At 35.9% G+C, this 23,808-nt stretch overlaps 1 long non-coding RNA gene across 4 annotated transcripts in view; it reads right to left on the bottom strand.

The window, feature by feature from the left end:
* Nucleotides 1-23,808, bottom strand: part of LOC125802970 (uncharacterized) — a 100,253-nt gene that overhangs the window by 48,286 nt on the left and 28,159 nt on the right. For all 4 annotated transcript variants that reach the window (XR_007440016.1, XR_007440017.1, XR_007440018.1 and 1 more), the window contains exons 2-3: nt 19,136-19,205; nt 877-932 (exon numbers count right to left, since the gene is read on the bottom strand). This is a non-coding gene — a long non-coding RNA (uncharacterized LOC125802970). The remainder of the gene's footprint in view (nt 1-876; nt 933-19,135; nt 19,206-23,808) is intronic.

The raw sequence follows: 23,808 nt of genomic DNA, 5'->3' as shown, positions 1-23,808 counted from the left end.
GTGTATATATATATGTATATATACTGTATATATATATAGGTATCTGCAACAGCATCTGTGTGCATGGAAGTGGATCTTTAATAATTTAAAAATGTCCTGTATTGTAGATTAATACTAAAATCATCCAAACTATGAAGAAAAACATATGGAATTATTTTGTAAACAAAACAGTGTTCAACAAACCAGAATGTGTTTTAGATTTTAGATTCTTCAAAGTAGCACCTCTGGCTTAGATGACAGTTTTGCACATCTTGGCTGGATTTTCTCAGTCAGCTTTATGAGGTAGAGTCACCTGGAATTCAGGCTTTCAGTTAACAGCTGTGCTGAACTCACCAAGAGTTAATTATTTGAATTTCTTGTATCTTAATGTGTTTGAGAGCATCAGTTGTAAAGTTGTGAAGAGGTAGAGTTGGTATACAGTGAATAGCTCTATTTGAGTAATGTTCTAATCCAGATATAATATAAGGAATATATCCACAATATAAGGAACTACTCAACTAAATACAGACAAATATAACATTAAGAAATAAAGGTCTGTCAATCTGATACATTTCATAGACTTATAAAAGTATCCTCAAGTGCAGCTGCAAAGACCACTTTAACACTTTTCTACATGATTCATTATGTTTTCCTTTATAGTCTGGAATACTTCATTATCATTTTACAATGTAGGAAAGAAAAGAAATAAAAACAGAAGACTGGTGTCCAAACTTTTTACTGGTACTGTATATAGTTTTTTGGTATCAGTGTTTCCCGAAAACAAAGAGTTAATTATTGGTTATCACTATTGACCATGAAACTCCATATGCACACCACCCTAACTTCCTAAACACTTCAAAGAATTAGATGCAGCACAAAGTTTCCAACAGCTGATACCTGAAGCCATAGCAGCCGTCCGTTTCCTCACTCGGCCCGGCTCTTCCTCCGGCGACCTGCAAACAGACACTTCAGTTAATAGAGCTCAGCAAGCGGCACCACATTACCCCACATTACTGAAACTTAGGAGCGCCTTTATAACACAATTCACAAAACCACACAAACAAACTGCAAAATGTAGCACTGCAACCAAAACTACATATAGCATTATCAAAATTAAACTTTAGCACCAAAAAAAAAAATTACAAAAGAATTGTGCAGATTAAATATATAGAAAAAGAAGCTCATCTGTGATCTGTTTATAGAGTTTCATTTCTGATTGAAGTGGTAATAATTAAGCATTGAGGTGTTTGGCCAGGTGGCACATATATTGAATCAATTAAAAAATGCATCATTTTGAATGGCAGTGTTTTGATAGGGAAACATGTGAATTTATTTCAGATTATCTTGTCTTATGCAGAGAATCGTGTTTAATGTATTTTTAAAAGTGTTGTGTTGAATTGTAAAACACAGCAGAAAATGTGTTTTAAAAGGATTTGAGAAAAGGATATACCATCTGTGTGTCAGTTGAAATAATTTTGTTGTACATGTTATTTTAGTGTGTTAACAATTGGAAAAAAAAGTATTATAAATTGCTGCGACTGTTTGGTTTGTAGTGTAATTAGGTAGTTTGCTGTTTTCAATACTTTGTTCTGAACACTTTGTGTACTCTGGTTCAGTGAGAGAAATATATTCTGTTTTGGTATTAAACAAGTGCGGTAAAGTGCAGATTCATTTCTGAGGTGGATATGCCAAGGCCCGGTTACAGAAAGCTAAAGGGCTGGATGTGGTCTGCACAACGCAACACAATGCCCAGGTCTGCTGTAGAAATTACTGTGCCCTATTTAACACCCTGAGCAGAGTGTGTTGCAGTGCTCTTTGCTATTGCTGATATTCTAATCTTTGTGAGGCTGTGATCACTGCAGCCTCAGTCGCCTGTTCACGGCTGATATAAGCAGAACCTGAAATGGTCTACTGTTGTAGTAGGCCATCATCCACAGCAAGATTATTCATGTTGTGCATTCTCAGATGCTTTTGTGCTCGTCACTTTTGCCTGTCCACAGATATCATGCTTTCTAGATTTTTTTTCTTTATTGCACAATTCTATAATAAACTAAATGCCACATATATGTATATATTTCTAGATCAGCAGTTCTAAAACTTCTATTTTGATGTCTGTTGTGAAATAATTATCTGAAGCTTCTGGACTGTATTCGCATGAATTTACTCTTAGCACTTCTGCCGCACAGCTGATTAGACAACTGCATAAACCAATAAAGTGATTCAAAAAAAAATATTTGCCTCTCAGAAATATTAAATAATTACTGATGTCTTCTATAAATTCCTAATTAAATATTGTCATAATTAAAATAACTAATAAAAAGCTGCAGCCAAATTAACACACGTTGTTTTAAATACACTAATAGATTTTTCACATCATATGCAATTTTCAGTCTGCAGAATTTCAAGTCTAAAGGCGTGCAGGGTGTAATATGCATGTTACAAACCAACCTGTAAAACCGTCAATAACATCTGAGCCCACGCATTCTTACATTTGCATTATTTGGTTTTTCAAGTCCACCAACTCCTTTCTTTCTTCTGTTGTGAAGCATGTGTCTCGCTGCAGTTTTCCCTCATCCCCCCACACCCCATTACAAACTAGCTCGTTAACACCACCACATTTTCACTTATTAGCAGTAATTTGTCTGTGACAGTTACCCCCCCTCCCCCAGAAACAACAGGATAAACAGTTTGAGCAACATATTTAAAACTAATTTTCAATTCTTTTTACAGCACTCAAAAAAACAAATAAGCTGAAAGCAAAAAAGACAATAGTAATTTTTCTCTAACCCTGATCTCAAAATAAAATTGCAATGTTTCTTCCATTCATTTTGACAGACAATTTGATCCCAATTTAGGTACCAGTGAATCTTTTTTTTATATATATTTCTTTATCTATTTTTTTTCTACATTTTAGATTAATATTAAAGAGATAAAAAAAACAGTAACAGTAACAGTAATAATAATAATAATAATAATAATAATAATAATAATAATAATAATAAACAGTAATAAAAGTGTTTGTCCTCCACAATCCCCTGATCTAAATCTGATGAACTGAGATGGTGATTTGAGGTGACTTGAGATGAGCTGAAGCTTCACAGCGTGAAGAAAAAGCAGCAACTATTGTTCAGCACCTCCAGGAACTCCTTCAAGATGCTGAGAAAACTATTCCAGGTGACTCTCCCTCATGAAGACACTGAGATCAAAATGTGCAGTGTGAGTGTGCAGATCTGTCCTCAAAGTATAAAACATATTCTGGTTTGTTTAACACTTTTTATATATTAAATAATTCTGAATGTGTTCCTGGATAGCTTTAATATAGTCTTCAGTATTCAATTCATAATGTAAAAATCTTAAAAAGAAAGAAATCACATTAAATGAGAAGAGATGTGTCCAAACTTTTGACTGGTTTTGTATATATTTATAGATGTCTAGTCGAGGCAGGGTGAAGAAGGAGTTTTACGCTGTCTCTCTGCGCCAGAGGCAACAGTGCTGCCATAAAGCAACAGACAGCAGCCAAGCAGCCTGGTACGAAACCTGACACTGCAATCAGGAGTGCCTAGATACTTTAACACACACACACACACACACACACACTCAACAAGGTCCATACGCTCAGAGTGTGTGACTGCGTGTCCACACAAACGCCACTGTGCTGACACAACTGGCGCATAATCACATGACAAACACAGTCTTATTCAGCCAGGACAATTCACAATATCTGTGTGTGTGTTTCACTATGGCTGGAGCTGTGGTGATTAAGATTCCTCATCTAAAACGGGTTCAGGTGCGGTCAAGTTTTTACTCTGTGGAGGCACACAGAGTAAAAACGAGCTATAGCCTATAAGTGAAGTGAAGTAAATATATGGACATAATCACACCATGATCATCACACTGATCTGCTCCTGTATCTCCTCCCTTTAAGACCCTGCACACTCAGGTTAACACTTTATCTGTCCTAAATGCAACAAACACTGTTACACTAGTAATGTACTGTTTATTTGGAGGATTAATCAGGTAAGGCCAGTTAAATCCTCTAGCTGTGGATTACGTTACTCGGAAAAAAAAAATGGTGTAGATCACATTTTAGGGCAAAACATTAGGTATCTTCTAAGCAACTAAGGTCTCATATTGGCTAATATTTATGTTCATGAATCCACCATCAGGAGAACACCGAAAAACAATGGTGTGCATCGCAGGGATACAAGAAAAAAAGCCACTGGTCATCAAAAACATTGTTGCTCATCTGCAGTTTTCTAAAGATCATGTAGACAATCCAGAAAGCTATTGGAATTATGTTTTATGGACGGATGAGACCAAAATAAAACTTTCTGGTTTAAATGAAAAAAGCATTATGTTTGGAGGAAGGAAAACATTGTTTTCCATAAGAACCTTATCCCATCTGTGAAACATGGCGGTGGTAGTATCATGGTTTGGGCCTGTTTGCTGCATCTGAGCCAGGTAACCTTGTCTTCACTGATGGAACAATGAATTCTGAATATTAAGAAAAGATGGATCAAGCAGCAAGACAACCACCATAAGCACACAAGTCTAAAGGGTTCACAAACTTTTTAAGCACCACTATATATTATTTGGAATACAGTAATTAACATCTTTGTTTAGTAAATACACTGTCTTGGTCATTTTTGTGTTACATAAATCCAACTGTTGAAGTGTGAAGCTCTTATACCTATAAGTTCTAGGTTATGTTCAGGTCCAATTTAAAAGACACCAGTCTAAGAAGTCACAACATGTTTTATCATTGTTCAAAGTGCTAACTAATCAAGTGTAAGTGAAAAGATCAATTTAATCAATATATATTTTACTGATTAATCATGATGACACAGTGCTCAGGCATTGTGTGGCTCATCCATAACTCCATCAGTTAACTAGTCTGATTTAAGAGTTTTGTAAAAAGCTTTGATAAATGGAATCACAGCTGACAGGGGGGTCCACCTCCTACCGGAGACATTAATATACACTCTCTTCAGGACATTCAGAGCTCTGACATGAAAGATCACAGTGGTACCTTCTTCTTTAAAGTATCAACATGAGAAAGCAATAGGAATCAGACATATCAACACTGCAATATATAATGTATAATTTTTATTTACTATACATCATGGCATCAAATATTGCTATATTGAAACACAGGTGCTCTAAACCCCCTGACCCCAACTATACTTACTAAAGTTACTGCTTTATTATTCCACGTTATGGCTCTAATCAAATGAATACGGTAAACCTGCAGTGAAGATTATTGATTGTTGAATTCTGTGAAACCAAGGAATCCATAATTCCTGATATTTACTTATTTAGGAATATTTTATCCTCTTCAGTAACACAGATTATGTGAAGTATCATAGATAATTGTCTTGTGATATATTAAGTATTGCAGAATCATAGTATCATGATATCATTGTTAGTGTAGGAGAAGGTATTATGATGATACTGTATTGTGAGGTGCCCTGTTATTCCCACCTATAATATTAAGGGCTGCTGTGACAGGTTAGTTTCCATCAAAATGCACTAAACATTGCACACTATACACAAACAATTTGTATGTTAAGTCTGTTTTGCATCATTTTGAGTGAATATTTCCAACAATACTCAACTACATTTGTGGCCACATACACGTTCAAATGGAGATCTTTGACCGGAATCAACTTAATGATGAGTTTAATATGAGTTTAATCTGCTCCAGTTGACCGCTTCTTTTCTATTGGTTTTTGTCACAATTTATTAACGTACCTGGTATGTCCCACATTTCTGACACTCACCATCAGTGTGTAGTCATTACTACTTTATTTAAACTTTTTTTAGGTTATGTATTATGTTTAATTGCTTGGCCTCTATGTTGTAGGCTGTAAGAGCAAGCATCATTTTCTGAGCTGCCAGCTCTGGCTTGGCTGTGTGCGAGATGCTTTATTCACATAGATAGATAGATAGATAGATAGATAGATAGATAGATAGATAGATAGATAGATAGATAGATAGATAGATAGATAGATAGATAGATAGATAGATAGATAGATAGATAGATAGATAGATAGATAGATAGATAGATAGATAGATAGATAGATAGATAGATAGATAAAAGCATAAAACAGCAAATATAATTAGTATAACTATAAATATAAAGATGCAGTGAATGTATTTGAATAGAATTTTTATTGCACTTATTCCGTATGTATTATTTTATTGCGCTTAGTCCGTATGTGTTATTTTACTGCACTTAGTCCATTTGAGTTGCTACTGCTCCTCCTCATCCTCTGTCCTCCTGTTACTCCTCCTTCCCCCAGGGGAGGAATTGTAAAGTCTGATGGCATGATGGACAAAGGAGTTTCGGAGTCTGTTGGTCCTGCATTTGGGGAGGAGCAGTCTGTCACTGAACAGGCTCCTCTGGTTGCTGATGACGGTGTGCAGAGGGTGACTGGCATCGTCCATGATGTTCAGCAGTTTGTCCATAGTCCTCTTCTCTGCCACCGTCACCAAGGAGTCCAGTTTCATGCCGACCACAGAACCAGCACGCCTGATCAGTTTATCCAGCCTGGATGAGTCCTTCTTTGATATGCTGCATCCCCAGCACACCACGGTGTAGAACAGGACACTGGCCACCACAGACTGATAGAACATCCACATGAGTTTCTTGCAGATGTTGAAGGACCGCAGTCTCCTCAGGAAGTACAGCCTGCTCTGACTCATCCTGTACAGGTGGTCAGAATTACAGGTCCAGTCCAGCTTGCTGTCCAGCCACAGCCCAAGGTACTTGTAGGAGTCCACAGCCTCCACCTCAACCCCCTCAATCAGAACTGGTTGTGACCTTGGTCTGGACCTCCCAAAGTCAATAACCAACTCCTTGGTCTTTGAAGTGTTGAGCTGCAGATTATTCCTGTGGCACCAAACAGCAAAGTCCCTCACCAGAGTTCTATACTCCTCCTCGTTGTCGTCCCTGATACACCCCACGATGGCTGTGTCATCTGCAAACTTCTGAATGTGACACAGCTCGGAGTTGTAGCAGAAGTCTGCGGTGTACAGGGTGAAGAGGAGAGGGGCCAGCACCATGCCCTGAGGTGCTCCAGTGCTGCTGATCACAGTGTCAGACGTGATGTCCTTCAGCCTGACATACTGCGGCCTATTAGTGAGGTAGCGCGACCAGGTAGGGGTCCACTCGCATCCCATCCAGTTTATCCTGGAGCATAAGGGGCTGGATGGTGTTGAAGGCACTCGAGAAGTCCAAGAAGAGGATCCTCACTGTGCTTTTCCCCTTGTCCAGGTGTGAGTGGGCTCGGCGTAGCAGGTAGAGGATGGCGTCTTCCACACCAACACCTGCCCTGTATGCAAACTTTAGACAGTCCTGGGCATGCTGCACCTGCGGTCTGAGTAGACAGAGGAAGAGCCGCTCCAACGTCTTCATCAGATGTGAAGTGAGTGCCACCGGTCGGAAGTCATTCAGCTCACTGGGCCGGTTCTTTTTCGGAACTGGTACTAAGCATGATGTCTTCCAGAGGGTGGGCACTCTCCCCAGCTGCAGGCTCAGGTTGAAAATCCGTTGTAACGGTTCACCCAGTTCTGCCGCGCAGGTCTCCAGGATTCGGGGGGACACCTTGTCTGGGCCTGCTGCTTTCCTGGGGTGGAGCCTCCTCAGCTGTTTCCTGACTTGGTCTGCAGTGATGTATGATGGAGTGTGTATTGGGGTGGGAGAGACTGGGGGGAAGAAACTGCTGGAAAGCCTGGGGGAGGTGTTGAGGGAACAGGGAGAGATGGCTGCAGTGTGGTAGAGAGTATGGGGGGGGGGTGGACTGGTTAAACTGGTTGAAGAAGTTGTTCAACCTGTTTGCCTCCTCCATTGTTCCCCCTGCAACTCTGGTCTTTGAGTTGTGGCCTGTGATGGTTTTCACACCTTCCCAGACCTCCCTCATGTTGTTCTCCTTCAGCTTCTGCTCTACTTTTCTCCTGTAGCTGTCCTTAGCTTTCCTCACACAGCGTTTCACCTCCTGCTGTGCTGCTTTCATCTCCTCCCGGTTCTTGCTCCGAAAGGCGGCCTTCTTTCTGTTCAGGACAGCTTTTTGTTGCGTCTGCACTCGGGGGAATGTAAACACAGATGGCGATCACGTGACTGAACTCCCTCGGCAGATAGTATGGCCGCAGGCTAACTGCTAGCAGCTCCAAGTCCGAACAACACAAGACCGTCTTTACAGAGATATGTCCCGGGTTACACCAACGATTGTTGACATAGATGATGAGTCCCCCACCTTTGCTTTTCCCGCATGCTTTAGTGTCTCTGTCGGCTCTCACGGTAGTGAATCCCCGCAGGTCCACGTTAGCATCCGGTACTAGCCGGGTTAGCCATGTCTCCGTAAACATAAACAAGCTGTTTCTCTCTCAAATAAGAGAGAAAACTGCCTTCTGGTTGCATCTTAGAGTTAAAAATATCCGTGGGATATGTATAAAACACAATATGTCTTCCTTAGAAGAGCAAGAAAGTAGAAAAAAGTGCGGAAAAGAGGTTAAAAAGTTACAAAACTACGGAGCTACTGGAGAGGCAGCCGTCTCTCACAGCGCCAGACTAACTACGTCACCGTTGTCTACCAAAACGAGGCTGTGAGGTTCAGTAGTAGCATTGTAACAGTTAGCTAGCAATGCCACCTCACTGCTGCGTTCCCAAATAAATTTCTTTAAAAATAAAAATAAATCTTACAAAGGTCAAACCTTCCATAATTTCCCCAAAGATCCTGTACTTCACTGTGAATAGATTCACACAATCAGTAGAGATCAACATTCCAATTTAAGATGTATGTTACTGTGCTAGCTAGCTAAGGCTAGCCATATTAATATTACCCAACCAGACAATCTAACCAGATGAAGATTAGCAGAGAGACAGCAAGCTAGCTAAACTCAGTTCTCCAGCTATGACTTGATTACCCTAAACTGGTTATTTCCTCAGTTTAGCATCAAAACGAGTGGAGGGTAACATTAGTGAAGCCGTAGCTCTTTAGAGTACCCGGCTTAGCTAGCTTGTTAATATCCTACCATGGGTAACTAGCTAGCAAGCTAGCTAACATGCAAGTTTTCAATACAGCAAACAAAGGCTGTATGTTAGTAAAACAGCCCGGGGAATCCTGCACTTATTTTCTGGCCATTTTTTGACTGTTTTCACCGTTAATTCAGGGATGTGTGTGAGGTTAGTTGTCCTCACAGGTGCTGCCATTTAAATGGGTGGATATTCTGTTAGCTCCCTCGCTGCCTTGGCTTTTCTGGTTTAGGACTGTACCCCTCAGCCTCTTTTTTGTTTTAACTTGGACACGGAGTGTATAAAGTGCATACTATATACTAAAGCATTTTCTCCATTTCTCTATTTAATTTTCTATGAGCATTTCTAATGAGTATTTTACTTCAAATTAAATAAAAACAAAGACTAAATCAAAATAACTGACCAAAAACAAACAATTGATTGTGCAAACAATTGATATAATAAAAAAATATATTAAATCAATAAAAAAATTAAGTCTACTTAAATAAATTTCTTACTTTATTCTCAAAATTTAGACAGTTAAAACTAAAATGTGTTTTATTTACACTTTCTTCGTATATGAATGTACTTATAGAACAGAACTTATTCATGAATAGAAATAATAATAACTGATTTCTTCCAAGAGGAGTAATGGTTTATATATGACTATTCGTTGATCATTCATTGGAAGGGCTCTTTTAACGTGCCGTATTCCCACATTAATAAGTAATGAACTGGAACTACACACCACATACACTGAAAGCTGCAGTGAGATTTATCTAAAACCTCTATATAAAAACAAAAGCCTTTCTCTGAACAGTTGAACAATATACACCTTTAAAAAACATCCCATCCAAAATAAGCCAAACTACAGTACAGAGACCTACACAACCCATTCCTATCCACAACTTTACTCCGTCACTTGAAGCTACTATTCTTTTGCCCTGATGTGTTTTAATAATATGAAGGAAACAAGATATTTCCTGTATATTTATAACAATTTATAACGTTCATGGCTGTTGTGACAGGTCACTTTTTATCAGTGTGCGCTAAACATTGTACACTGTAAACCCACAATCTGTCTGAATTCAATTAAATTAAGTCTATATTTCATAAAATGTGATATTTTTGAAACATTACTGAATCACTCTTATAGAGTTATAGCTGAGATATACATTCAAACAGAGATATTTACGTTTAATCAACTATATATGCAATATTCTGCCAAATCAGTACATTTTTTTCCATAGTAATATCAATATTAACATAACTTAATATTTAAGTTAAAATACACATTTTAGTTGTGTCCCTGGCTTTCAGTCAGTCCTGTTACTGTAACACATTACCCCATCTGAAACATTTGGAACAGTCTACAGTCACATCTACAACAGGAAGTTACATTAGCTGCTTCTTCTGAAGACCATGGGAAGACCAAAATTAAGTTCCGTCATTTGTTTTTCAATATATTTGATCTTATTGTAACTATGACTGAGGAGCTCAATCTCAACACTCTGTCCTGTTACCTAACTTTATTCTTAAATCTTATTTTGTTTATTTTTAAAATACAAATTTTGTGAAAATCAATAGAATGTGCTTAGTGTCATGCTATTAGCATATCCACCTTTTAGCTATTTTTCATGCTTTTGCTAATTCAATGCTAAAACCTCATTCCTGTTACTTTCAGTCCTGTTACTCAAAACATAAAAAGTAACAGGAGTAAGTAGTGTCCCCTGGTTTATTCTGTTTGGTTAATCATTTATTCATTTGTTTAATAAATTGCATGATAATTAATTTGATAAATTTCAGGTGTGTGTCTTCTTAAAAACAATGTCTGCGTATTTTTTTTAAATACAATGTGCATGCATATATAGTGATTTTTTGTCATATATATATATAAATTCTTTGAACATGCAGTCAACCAGTTTTTTAAAATAAAGATTTTCATTAATGAAACTCCAAGGAATTAGTGGACTTGCTTTTAAACGTGATTTTTAAATGTCACATGAGTTTGGGTAACAGAACTGAGAAAAATGGAACCATCTTTGGCTTGGAAACCTTGTAAAAAATGAAGTAAAGCTGCCTGAGATTAATCAGTAAATGTTTGGATAGTTAAATACATGCTATTAGATTCAGAGTTAAAAAAAGGTAAAACATTAAGTTTAATTCGGAAGAGTCACAACAAGCAAATGGCACCCATTGGGTGGAATGGCCCATATACACATGACTGTTTGTTGATCATTTGTTGGAAGGGATCTTTTAAGGTGCCGTATTCCCACGTGAATAAGTAATGAGCTGGAACAACACACCATGTAGACTGAAAGCTGCATTGAGATTTATCTATTACATCTCTATAGAAACAAAGGACTTTCTCTGAACAGTTGAACAACATAAAGAATTAAATTAATATTTAATGCCTCAAATAAAATCAATTGCTTTAAATGATTTGAGTAAATTCCACTTATCCAGGCTCACAGTGCAGCAGTGAGCAGACACTGGACCAGTCAACTAGTACACACCTCCCACATTAGAAACGGAGGAGGTGGACAGAACCAGGTCAAACAGCATTAGTCTACTTGGTAGGCGTAAGGCGAGTGAGTGCCAAAAGCTCCTTATTAGGGAGTGCAATCAGTCATTGGGCTGCCGAGGGAAGAAAAGAGAGATACAGCTAAACAGACACACAGGTTACATTATTAAATTAAAGCCAAGATTTATTCACTGTTGTAGGAAAAAATGAAACAAAGCTCATACTCAGTCCCATACGGAAATCCAATATATGACATACATGTCCCTAGATCAAGAGTGGTGTTTCCATATGTTACCATATGTTTATACAGTAAAAGGTTATAACATATGTGACATACGCATGTGTGTGTACATGTACCTTTATTATAAATACCTATAGGATTTATTTTTTCATATAATATTATATGTTGAATTCATATATGCTATACACATATATTTAATTCACATATAAAGTTTAATAAAACAGCATATATACAGCAGTGGGCAGAGTTCTAGCTCCTAATGCATTGGGGTCTCAACCTGAAGCTATCTGCTGCATTGTTGTTGTATTTATTGTTGTAATGTTGGTGAATTATGATTATGGTTTGATGTGTGTGATGAGTTTGTTTTTATTAAAGCATCATCACATAGTTCACCATGCAGTAGCTCACAATCATCAGTCGTCTCCTTTCTGATCTGTTCATCCTTAACGGTTTGACTGGTTTCATCCACCTATTACATTTAAGCTCTGCTAGTGTGAGAAAATCAGGACATACCTTTAACAGGAGACACATCAGCAATCTGGATATCTGGATTCCAGTTCCATAGTTAACTATGAACCTGCAACAGTGAGTAAATAACCTCTAGATTCAGTGAGTAAATAACTAGCTACATTTTTGACTAAAAATTTGTGTGGAGATATTTTACTGGAATTTAATAGAAATGCTGAAGAGCAAGACGGTTGTAATGTGAGTAAAGCCAGTGTGTCAAGGGCTGGAAGTGCACTGTGTTTTACAATTTAGCCAGTATAATCAGTATAATCAGCATCTGCAGCGGTTTCCCATGAAAGAGTTCATGTTAATAAACCTGCAGCAGCTTCAGTCTGTAACTGAGTAAACTTCTAAAATTAGCTGTTGTTTTAAGTAAAATGCCCTTTATTTGGAGATATTTTAGTCTGAAGATTACAAAAATCAACCCAATTGTAGTGTGAGTAAGGCCAGCACTGTGAGGGGTGGAAATACAACTGTCACATAATTAACCTAGTCAAGCACCTGCAGAGACTTTATGAGAGGGAACTACTTGTTCATGTTTTCTACAAAAACACAAGTAGTTTACTTTACATCATCCTTGATGACTAATTTCTGTCTTTAGTGGGAATTGTTAGATTTCACAGCCTGTTAAATTAGATGTGTTTTTAAACTATATTTCTGCCTCATGATGCAACCTTAATTACACCAACAATAAGAGTGATGATATTAAAGAATAATAATGGTAAATAAGTATTAGAATTTGTATCTGTATTGGCAGTTGTGTGATTGGACCAGAGCTGAAAAATGTGGATCGGTCCATCACTTATGGTGAAGTCAATTGGGTCCAGACTGTCACTGTGTAGATATTTTACTGTATGTAATAGTTTGTAATGTGTTCTCATATAAATTATTTATTGTGTTGCTGCCACTCTTGGTCAGCTCTCCATTATAAAAGTGATCTATTCTTTAAATGGGATTAATCTGGTTCAATAAAGGTTAAATAATACAATTAAAATAAATACTGGCTATACTGAAGTTCCAACAAGCTCTTTTATATGTATGGCTGAATGATGACAGAGTGTGACCTTTAAAATGAAGATTTTGGAGATTTTGTACAAGAATTAGAAACTGAATTGTAAAGGTCCTAGCTATAAGCATCATCAATAAGCTTAGACTCTTACATTTCTTTCCTGCTGGCCCATCTGGAAAAGGCTGAGTGTTTCCTTTAAGGTTAAAGCAGACCATTGGTTGAGTGAGGGTTAAAAATATAGCACCTTCAAATGGTAAACAAAACAGCCTTTAAAACAGGAAGTGGAGGCTAATATCTGTCTACCGGTTAAGAGCAGCTCAAAGAGTTGAGACAAAATACAGATGACAAAGACATTTAAATAAAAGTACTGAAGGTCCCTGCCTGTGCCCCCCTAGCACCAAATATGACCCAGACCGGCCCACTGAACCTGGCAAACCCAGCAAAATACCAACCAAGTTGTAAGGATTAATGAATGGATTCATCTAAACAGTGATATACACACAGTATATACACACTGTATGCCTGAATGTGCTGAATTTGCTGCATCAAACATTTAGGTAATGTTTACTGAAAACTTAAGATGTTATGCCTAAATTTTAATTAAATTCAAATATTCTACTTAAATTTAAGAACCTTTTATGGCAATGTCAATAAAATAGATTTATATTTAGCCTTGTTTTGGATCTCATTTAAGTAAAGGACATTGAAAACATATATTAAACATTAGATAGAGAAAGAAAAATGCTATAGAGTGCAGAATATAATCATAAAGCCAAAAGAGAGTTAGCACCTCTCAGCAGATAATAATGCCTGTTCTTACAGCCTACTACATACAGTCCAGACAGTTAATCAAAATATATGATCTATATGATTACCTAAGGTAGGCAGGGGGAAATCACTACACACTTCTGGTTAGTGTCAGAAACTTCTTGTGTATACACACACACACACACACACACACACCATATACACCATACAATTACATATATTATAAATAAAAAATAAGAATTAACTACAGATAATATAATATAAATAATATAAAATAAATAAATAATATAATATAATGTAAAAAGAGTCAATAGCAGAACAATGACTGAAATAAAATGTTCAGGAGTATAGTCTAATATCAAAAGGAACCAACAATCAGCAAAAAGTCACATTTCACTATTCTGATCTGTCTTCAAAAAGACATCACAAATACAAGTGAATGTAATCAGGAATTACAGCAGCTTGTTAGGTAATACTCCAGGACAGGTATTAAAAATTGGAACAGAAAACTAGTACTAACCTACCCTGCTCAGATCCATCGCAGCTGCACAACACAGCGTCTATCATCAACAGCTTTTATCCATTTGTTCGATTGTGATTAAACCACTTTTAAAACATCCCGCAAACTCTTGGAAATTTCTTTCACATTTTTTTGTGTAATGTGTCTGCCCACACTAATGCTCAGCTTTTAGTGTCAGGCCCGGGACTGACATCACAGAAATATGACATAAATGTCACTCTGGCAATGGTAAAATTAATAATCCTCCACTCATTTCTGAAGAAAAAACTGAGTCACAGTTAAAGGAGTTGACTTTACAACTTTACAAATTTTAGTAGGTTTAGTGTTTTCCAGCTCAAAACATTGAGCTTGTGGCCTAAAAAAAAAAAAAAAGAAAGAAAACAGTTCAGTTCACTTCAGTGTGTGTGTGTGTGTGTGTCTCACTTTGATGGGCATTTTGTTGTAGCTGAAAAGGTTAAAGATTTTTTTTCCTATGAAACTGAGTGGGTTGTGAGAGAACAAGTTTGAGAGCCAAATTTCCCCTGAGAGTCGGTAATATCATCTAAACCATCAGTTTCAAAATGACTCCCGGATTTATTTATATAAAAACAACTACAGGACACACACATTTACTATTAAATTGTCAAAAGTTAAGATTTTAATTATCCATTTCAGCACTAATATTGATTCATCTGTAGGATGTGCAGTTATGTGGAAACAATAGTTTCAGTAAACTTTATTAAGTGAGATTGCTTTCAGCAGTGGATATAATTAATTTGACATTCAGTTAAATAACAGATTTAAATACAGTATTAATCGCAATCAGATTTTTTTAGCTTGTTTGGAAACATAACTAATATTATTACAGCTTATTTATTTCTAAACTAAACAACTATTTCTAATAAAAAACAGACAAATTTAAACTTATCTATTTTTCATGTGTTTATATGAAAATCAGACCCAAAAAAAGGCCCAAAAGAGATCAAACAAAAAAAGATGAGCCAACACACACACACACACATAGTTCTTTTAATCCAATTTAGTCGTTTGTAGGCGAGAGAAAAGCCGAGTTTGTGCGTTTGATGGCTGCGTGGTTAGGCAAAGGGCTGTGGCCAGATCGGCAAAAGAAAGACAGAGAGACAGACAGTAAGACAGATAGACAGACAGACAGACAGACAGACAGAGAAGGAGAATGTAAGCAGAGGCCAGACATGAAAACATGGGCAGCTTTACAACAGCAATTAAGCCTTAAGTAGAAACACAGACAAGACAGACAGAGCTCAACAGCAGCCTGCTGATCTACTGACTGCCTCCGCTACAGCTCCACTCACTGAAGGAGGGGAAAACACACAAAACCACACACCACCACACACAACCAGCGTTTAATTCCACTCTGCTCGGGCATTTATAACAACTATCACCAACAACTATCATCAACAGCTTTACACCATTATTATATCACAATTTGCCTAATTATGCTTTAAATAATCTAGAAAGACATACAGAGTCTTCAGAAATCTGAAACACTTCCTGCCCAGACATTCTTCACACTGACTCTTCACCCTGTACCAAACAAAAACAATTATTACAGCTACAATTCTTCAGGACAATTAAAGTACAGCCCAGCAATCGGCACAATGCGAATAATACGAGCGACAAGCGCTAAAAACGTAGACTGAAATTTGCTGTTCTGTTTTCGACTGACTGCTGATAACACCTACACGGCGAGTCACACTGCCAATTAATACTGAAACTTTCACAGACAACATAGATCAAACCTTCAACACCCGTCATCTAATCTTACTCACAGCTTGAAAAAAAAACTACAACTTAATCAGACTGCAATTTTTTAATAATGACGTCTGGATCAAACCAAAGCAAGACTAAAAACAACTGTCACAGCTTTACAGAGTACCACTCTACAGTTCTATTAACACAGCAAAAATAACAAACACTAACAATTTCTACTTAAAGCTGGAGTCAACAGACAGTTTAATATGAATTAGTGTGATACGGGGTAAATGCGAGTATTAAAGTATTAAACACAGATAGGTGTTTAATTTAAAGTTGAAGCTAAATTAACTAAAATTACATAATTCATTTCCAGCTAAAAATTAGAAACAATGTATGGAGAATGAAGAGTCAAAATCAAACAGAACAAATTAAACTATTAAACTAATTCTATCAAATCAAAAGGGAGCAGTGTGTACATTTAATGTGAAAGTTCTTTAAGTTCTTTTTACTTTTTTGTGCAGGAGTGTTTTTGTTACTGCCGTTAACCTCCTACTGTTGTCTGAGAGCAAAGCAGCAAGCAGCACACACAACCACAGGTGGGAGTACTGACACACACAGAGAGATACAAAACACACACACACACACATAAATATATATATACATATATACATATGTATATATATATATATATATATATATATATATATATATATATATATATATATATATATATATATACATACATAAAATAATAGGAACCGCAAATGGTGACATCAAATAAATAAATTTAATTAAACAGATCACCATGTCTGACCTGTTTTACCAGCTGAAAAACTGCATGTTAAATAACTGAAATGTACCAACACTGATCAGTAATACTAAAATAATTCAGAATAAATTAATACAATAAAAAGCTGCTTTTTTAATGAAATGATGATGTAAATTAATGACACTGCCTTTAACCGAACTGCAGGCTCAGTTTTCTTTTTAATTGCATCGGAAACTTCACACCCACCTCATGGGTTTTGTGAGTCAACTAATGTTAGTTTAAATGGTCCAAATGAAATGAGAAGTGTATTATGAGGCTAAAAAGCCCAGAGCAAAATCTATGAGCGAATTATAAGAGTGTAAGGTGCAACAAAACCCAGAGACATTTGTGGCTCAGGTTTGGCCCTTAAGTTGTTTTAACAGTGCCGACCAGTCAATAAACATAACGCTATTATTGCTGTGGCCATTCACATTTTATATATATAAGCAGGATATCTATCAACAGCAACAAAAATAACAATAACTCAAAATCAACATAATCTTCAATCACAAAAGATATGGCTTGGTTTAAATACAGCAAACAAAACAATTCAAATCTAAAATATCCTCAGACCACAAAACTACAAAAAATAGTATAAATCACCAAATAAAGCTAAATTATATACCAGTGTCTAATTTTATCAAATAAATATGATGTCCGCCTGCACCGGCAGTTCCAGGCATGTTTGTTTTAACACAAAGGCGATGAACTTAAAGATAAACCAAATTACGCCTGAAAAACAAAACTGAGAAGCTTGTGGTTTTCAGAAAAAAAAAGAAAAAGGTCACGCATATTATTCAGGGCTAAGTAATATTTTGTGAGGGACTCGATATTTCAGGCTGACATTTACACATCCTATGTTTCTAACTGGCACCTCAGCATTCAAAATCAACCCACTCAATCTGCTCTACTTCTCTATCTCTCTCTTTCTCTCTTTCTCTTTCTCCTCACTTCTTCACACGCATTGCTCATCCTGAAACAGTTGAAATTTTTCGCTCTTCGTGTTATTATGACTGTTCAAATTTCGTCAGGGAACCCTCGTTCCAAATCGCAGCATCGACTCGCAGATTTCTACTGTAGAGAGCGAGTCTGACTGCACTGCGGTCGCGATGCACAGTAAAAAACAACTCATACAATTTACTTCAACAATTTTTGAGTAGACTTTACTTACTTAAATTTTTTGCTAAATTGAACAGCTGAGACAAACAAAAAATAAGGTACAGTTGACTTAACATTTCTTAGCACATCACATGAAAAGTTCCTGACTTTATGTGTTTGCACTCACCATCAGTGTGTAGTCTTGTTGACAAAGACTACCTTCCCTTTGGGTATCTAATTAATACTTAAGAATGAAATGGGGAATGTGGAATAATAGTTGCCAGTTGAAATTTTATCCATAATAACAGATAATTTATTTATTAATAATTCAGTATTTCAGATAGGAAAATGTATCCAACACGGTGAAGTATTTTATTGTAATCAAAATTGTAACTTGCTCTTATGGCCTATAACAGTGAATCTAAGCAATCAACCATTAAACGAAATATAACTAAATACCCAAGAGAAGATTGTACTGGTGGCCAAGAATACACACTGATGGTGAGTGAGTGAGGTTCGGGAGGACACACCTATTACGTAAATAATTGATGTCAGGAGCCAATAGTAAAGATTTACTTTTTGTGTAATGTACAAAGAAATGTTAAGTAATAAAGTAAATAAAAAAAAACCCTACCCACATAAAACTGCATTTTATTTATTTCTGTTGCAGAATGTTCAGTGATATTTAATGGCTTTTGTGAAGTACAGTTGGTTTCACTACTGAAAATTGCGTAATAGAGATTATACTCAAACTTCTCCATTCAGTTGCTTAATCAGTTTTTTTTGTGTAAATTGAAATAATTAACTTTTTATTATTTTATTTAATAACCCCATGCATGGACCATTTGTACAGTGTGTTAAAGTAAACTGTGTTACAGCAAAATTACAGCAGTTGATGGTGTGAAGCCTCACACAAGCCTCTGTTTCTATTGTGAAAAAGGAAAAGGTGACACACCTTTTTGGGTGCAGCCTGCACGACGACTCTGCTACTGAAGCCCACACAGTGCCTGCCGGAGCTCTGGCAGCTGCGGAGGGAAGCGAGACAAGCAAAATGTTAAAGGTCACAGCTTAGGCTTGAATAGGCCTCACAATAACAAAATTAAAGAATAAAAAATCAAGGATACAGGCCTGCAACACAGAAAATGTGTCTTTTAACACATTATACAATTTAATATTCTAGCCTAAACATGTAGCCTTCACAATACAGTTATCAAATATTAATATAATGCCAAATATATAGTTTTATTGCAGTAGTGGGTGGTATGATATTATATATGTTGTAATGTATGATTAATCATACTTTTTTTTTACATTTATTGCTTCATTACTTCAACAAAAGCCCAGTTATATAGAGCTTATGAACTGCAACAGTCAATTTTCTGTGACTCAAAAAAAATTATTTACATATTGTTTAGTTTTTGCTTTTATCCTCATATGTTTAAAAAAACATATAGTCAGTACGAATTGAAAATTGATCAGGGGGCTCTGAGTGGTCCAGCGGACTAAGGCACTACCACAATTATAGGGAGATCACTGGTTTAAATCCCGGTCATGCAGCTTGCCATCAGCTCTCTGAGAGAGCACAATTGGTCTTGCTCTCTCTAGGTTGGTAGATAATGCTCTCACCCCACATCCCTCCAAAAGGGTGATGTTGCTTTCCTCTAAACACACTGTGATTCTGCTAGGCAAAGCTGATTAGCTAAATTTGGGAGAAAATTTGGAAGAAATACTATATTCGGTAAAATTATTACACATTATAGCTTTTGTTTGGTGCAAGGAATAAATATATTATAAATATATAAGTGTTGATGCAAGATGATACTGGCAATGTAAAAAAAAAAACTTTAGCCTTCAAGCTTATAATTTTCTTATTTTTTAATATTCAATGTTATAACTGTTATTACACTGGTAATTTATACATATAATGTCTGTATTTAATGGAATTTAACACCGTCACCCACAGCCCAGCTAACAATAACATCATAAGAATGTTTAGTAATGTTTTGAAAAAGTTCTAAGAAAGGTTAGCTTGTGACATTACACAAATAATGTTCCAGGATTGTTCTGAAAATCACAATAAAAAAGTAACATTACCAAAACTAAAAATTAAAACAGATGCACCGCAGCAATGTTTTAAGAATTATAAAAAAGTTCTTAGAACATCCAGAAAACTTATCTGATAACTGATGATATTTGATGAGTCATTCTAAAGCTGTGAATGTGTATTTATGGGCTTCAAATGCCAGGTCTTTGTTTTCTCTCATGAGAAATGGATTTGGTGTTTCCGTGTAACAACTTAAATAGGGCCCCTTGCTCAATTTCCTTGTTCAAAGCAGAACAAGCGCGACGGTCGCTTTCAAATACCAGCAGCGTTAAAGTCCACTAGAGTTTCATTATGTTCTTCAGCTTCAGCACAACGCTCTGTTTTTACTGAGACTCAGCTTCCAGGGATGGTACCTACACTGATGAACACTTTACTTTTAAAACACTACACGTTAATTAACAGTAATTATCACATTACAATTTTATTGACATATATCACTTTGTTGTATCATACTAAAAGCCAAGTATATAGTGAGTCTATAATCTAATTAAAGGAAAAATCTGAATTGGCATTTAAAAACCCTGAACGGATTTATGATTTTTTTTTTTATGATTTTATAGGGCTGTAAAAAGCTCACATAAGGCCGATTTTACCATGCACAAGATGCCACAACTTTCCTAATCCAAAATGAAATTTAGCACTGTGCTAATTTTTCATTACATACAGTATTTACCAAACGCATATTATATTTGAGACAGAGTGCATTATTAATAAAATTATGACATTTGGAAAAATCTGGTGAAAATGAATATTTTAATATTGCAGTTTTTTTGTATTGTGCAGCACTAATCTGAACTAGCACTAGTTCCAGTCATTAGTCTTAGTCGAAAACACACACATATGATATAACAAACAGCACAATAAAAATTGCACTTTTCTGAAAATCCTAAATCCTAAATATAGCCAATTTTAGGGTTTTCAGTTTGTTTTAACTTTTAATAAGTAAAAAAGAAAACAGCAACAACAACAGACTATTAATAGCTTTGGATGCGTGTTATTTGTGTAATGCAGTTAATGGTGCAGGATGTCCCTCCGTCACTCTTTTAGAACACTGTGTACAGGGACTTCCCTGCTGGAGCTCACAAATAATCACATAACATATTTCATTTTTTTTTCAAGCCTTTTTTGCTATTAGCTATTTAACTAACTACAAACACAAAACCATCAGTAGCATTTAAACTCATACACTGTGCTTCAGAATAATCTCCCAAACATATGATATACATGATATACAGACTATTCTACATCACTAAACCAGAACTGGGTTTAAAGCTAATTTTCTTTTTTGCTTGTGTATTTTCTATTTAGGTCTTTTTATACAATACAGTGTAATTTGCTAAATAACACAAAACAAAACATAAAACATATCAAGTCTGTTATTTGGAAGGTCCAGTGTGATATTTAGAAGGTGGTGTGAAATTGAATTTATCAGTATTTTGCAGAACTAGATAAAAAGAAGCCTTTTATTATATGAATCTTCTTGTGTGGTGGTAGTGTTGCATATTGCTCATATTCATATCATCTGTTATTTTATAGTAAAGCCAATACAGAGGCAGGTTATACCGCAAAAGGTCTTTACAGATAGATATAATAACAGAATAATAATGTTTTATTCATTTAACTACCCAGATTAATTACCTATCCAGTATTTATAATGTGGAGCATACTAACATATTAAATTACTAAATCAAGGTTTTACAGTTTTATTAAATGCAGCCTTTCTATATAAGTTTTGTAGCTGCTTATTACATTTTCTTAAAGTATTTGCAACCTAATTATTAACCATTAATAATTATTAATCCCTTTATTAATTAACCTTATGTTAAAGTAGTACTCATATTGCTGAACAATGAAGAAATATTTTAGAGCACTGTCTGTACACATAGCTTACTGCAAACACACACATACACACTCAGACTCACACACATACACACTCACACTCACACACACACGCACTCGCACATCTTCATGTTTACACACACTCGCAAACAAGACGGCACACAAAACCACTATGCGTGTTATTTCCCACATGACACACATCAACACACACACACACACACACACAGACACACACACACACACCTTCTTATTCCTCATGAGACTCAAATATGCAAATATCCATATCAGAGTCAGCAGCAGTAACCAGCTCAAACCCTGCTCTTCTAATTACTTCTCACTATTATTATAAAATATAATAAAATCTTCCCCTGCCAAGTTTTACACAACACAGCATCCAGCCATCAGGGTCAGAGAAACGTTTATCACTTCAGTTTTCTGATCATCTGATGTTAAATTGAAAAATAATCAATTTGGCTTGAAATTTCAATACAAAATAATAAATACTACATATCTAAAAATACTATTTACAGCCGATATTCTATTTTAGAATTTAGTCTCAAACAGTCACAACACTGAACTGCTAACTGATCTCGCACAGACTCTAATTCAGACGCACAGCAACTCATCCCCAGCAATTTCACTCACACACATGAAAGTGACACTCACCACAGACAGTGAAAGACTAGGTACCACGGCAGACCAGTGCTAGTCTCTGAATCTCACATGATGCAGATAGACAGATAAAAGAGACAGAGAGACGGATTTAAAACAGATATTCAGCTTATTTAAACCCATCATCATCAACAACATCATCATCACCCAGCCCGTAACAGTTTCCACTGACTAAGATCACTATCACTTCAAACCACAGGAGAAGGACTGCTCTAATTCAGACAAAGGAAAACATCCAGCCATCGTCAGAAAGGTCAAACCCTGCTGTGAATACGAACAATATTAATATATAATATATCTCAGACAGAGATCAACACGTAGCAGGCCTTTATGACTAATTATAAAGTCTCAGAATAGCACAGAGTAGGATTGCACGATATATTGTCTTATGAAATGGAAGGGCTATTTTGGTATGGAAATAAAGAAATCCAGAAAAAATATAAAGCACAGATCATGCCACAACTTCCTTCATTAAAAAGAGTATTAAGCATTGTTTATATTTCTCATGACACATCATAATATTTTAAGATTTGTCTACATAAATCATTATTAATTTCATGGCTGGAAAATATGTGGTGATAATTTGGTCTCCACAAAATATTGCGATGTACACATGTGCAATAGTGACATCGCAGAACATTGTGCACATGTTTCGTGCAATTTCAAAATACATACAAATTCACACTGTTCTCATTTTACATGACAATATCTACTAGATTACTTATTATATCCAATACCATATATTTTACTCCAATCACTGATGTCAAGATTGCATTATTAATATCTTGACATGTTGGATCATTGACTTTTGATGAAGTTTCCTAAAATTCCTGCGTTCCTAATTAAAATAATTTTTAATATTGCAAAACAACAACTATAAAAGTGTCAGGTTTTTTTTTTTTTTTCAAAAAATGTGCAGCCCTAGTAAAGATCAAGTACAACTGTGGAAATTGTGTAATTTCATAGCTCAGCAGAAATTCCAATGCAAAAAGTGTTTAAATCTTAAAAAAAAG

The sequence above is a fragment of the Astyanax mexicanus genome, chromosome 7 (assembly GCF_023375975.1).
Source record: "Astyanax mexicanus isolate ESR-SI-001 chromosome 7, AstMex3_surface, whole genome shotgun sequence".
Taxonomy (NCBI): domain Eukaryota; kingdom Metazoa; phylum Chordata; class Actinopteri; order Characiformes; family Acestrorhamphidae; genus Astyanax; species Astyanax mexicanus.
Note: the sequence above shows the minus strand (reverse complement) of the source record. Positions and strands in the feature narration are given on the sequence as shown.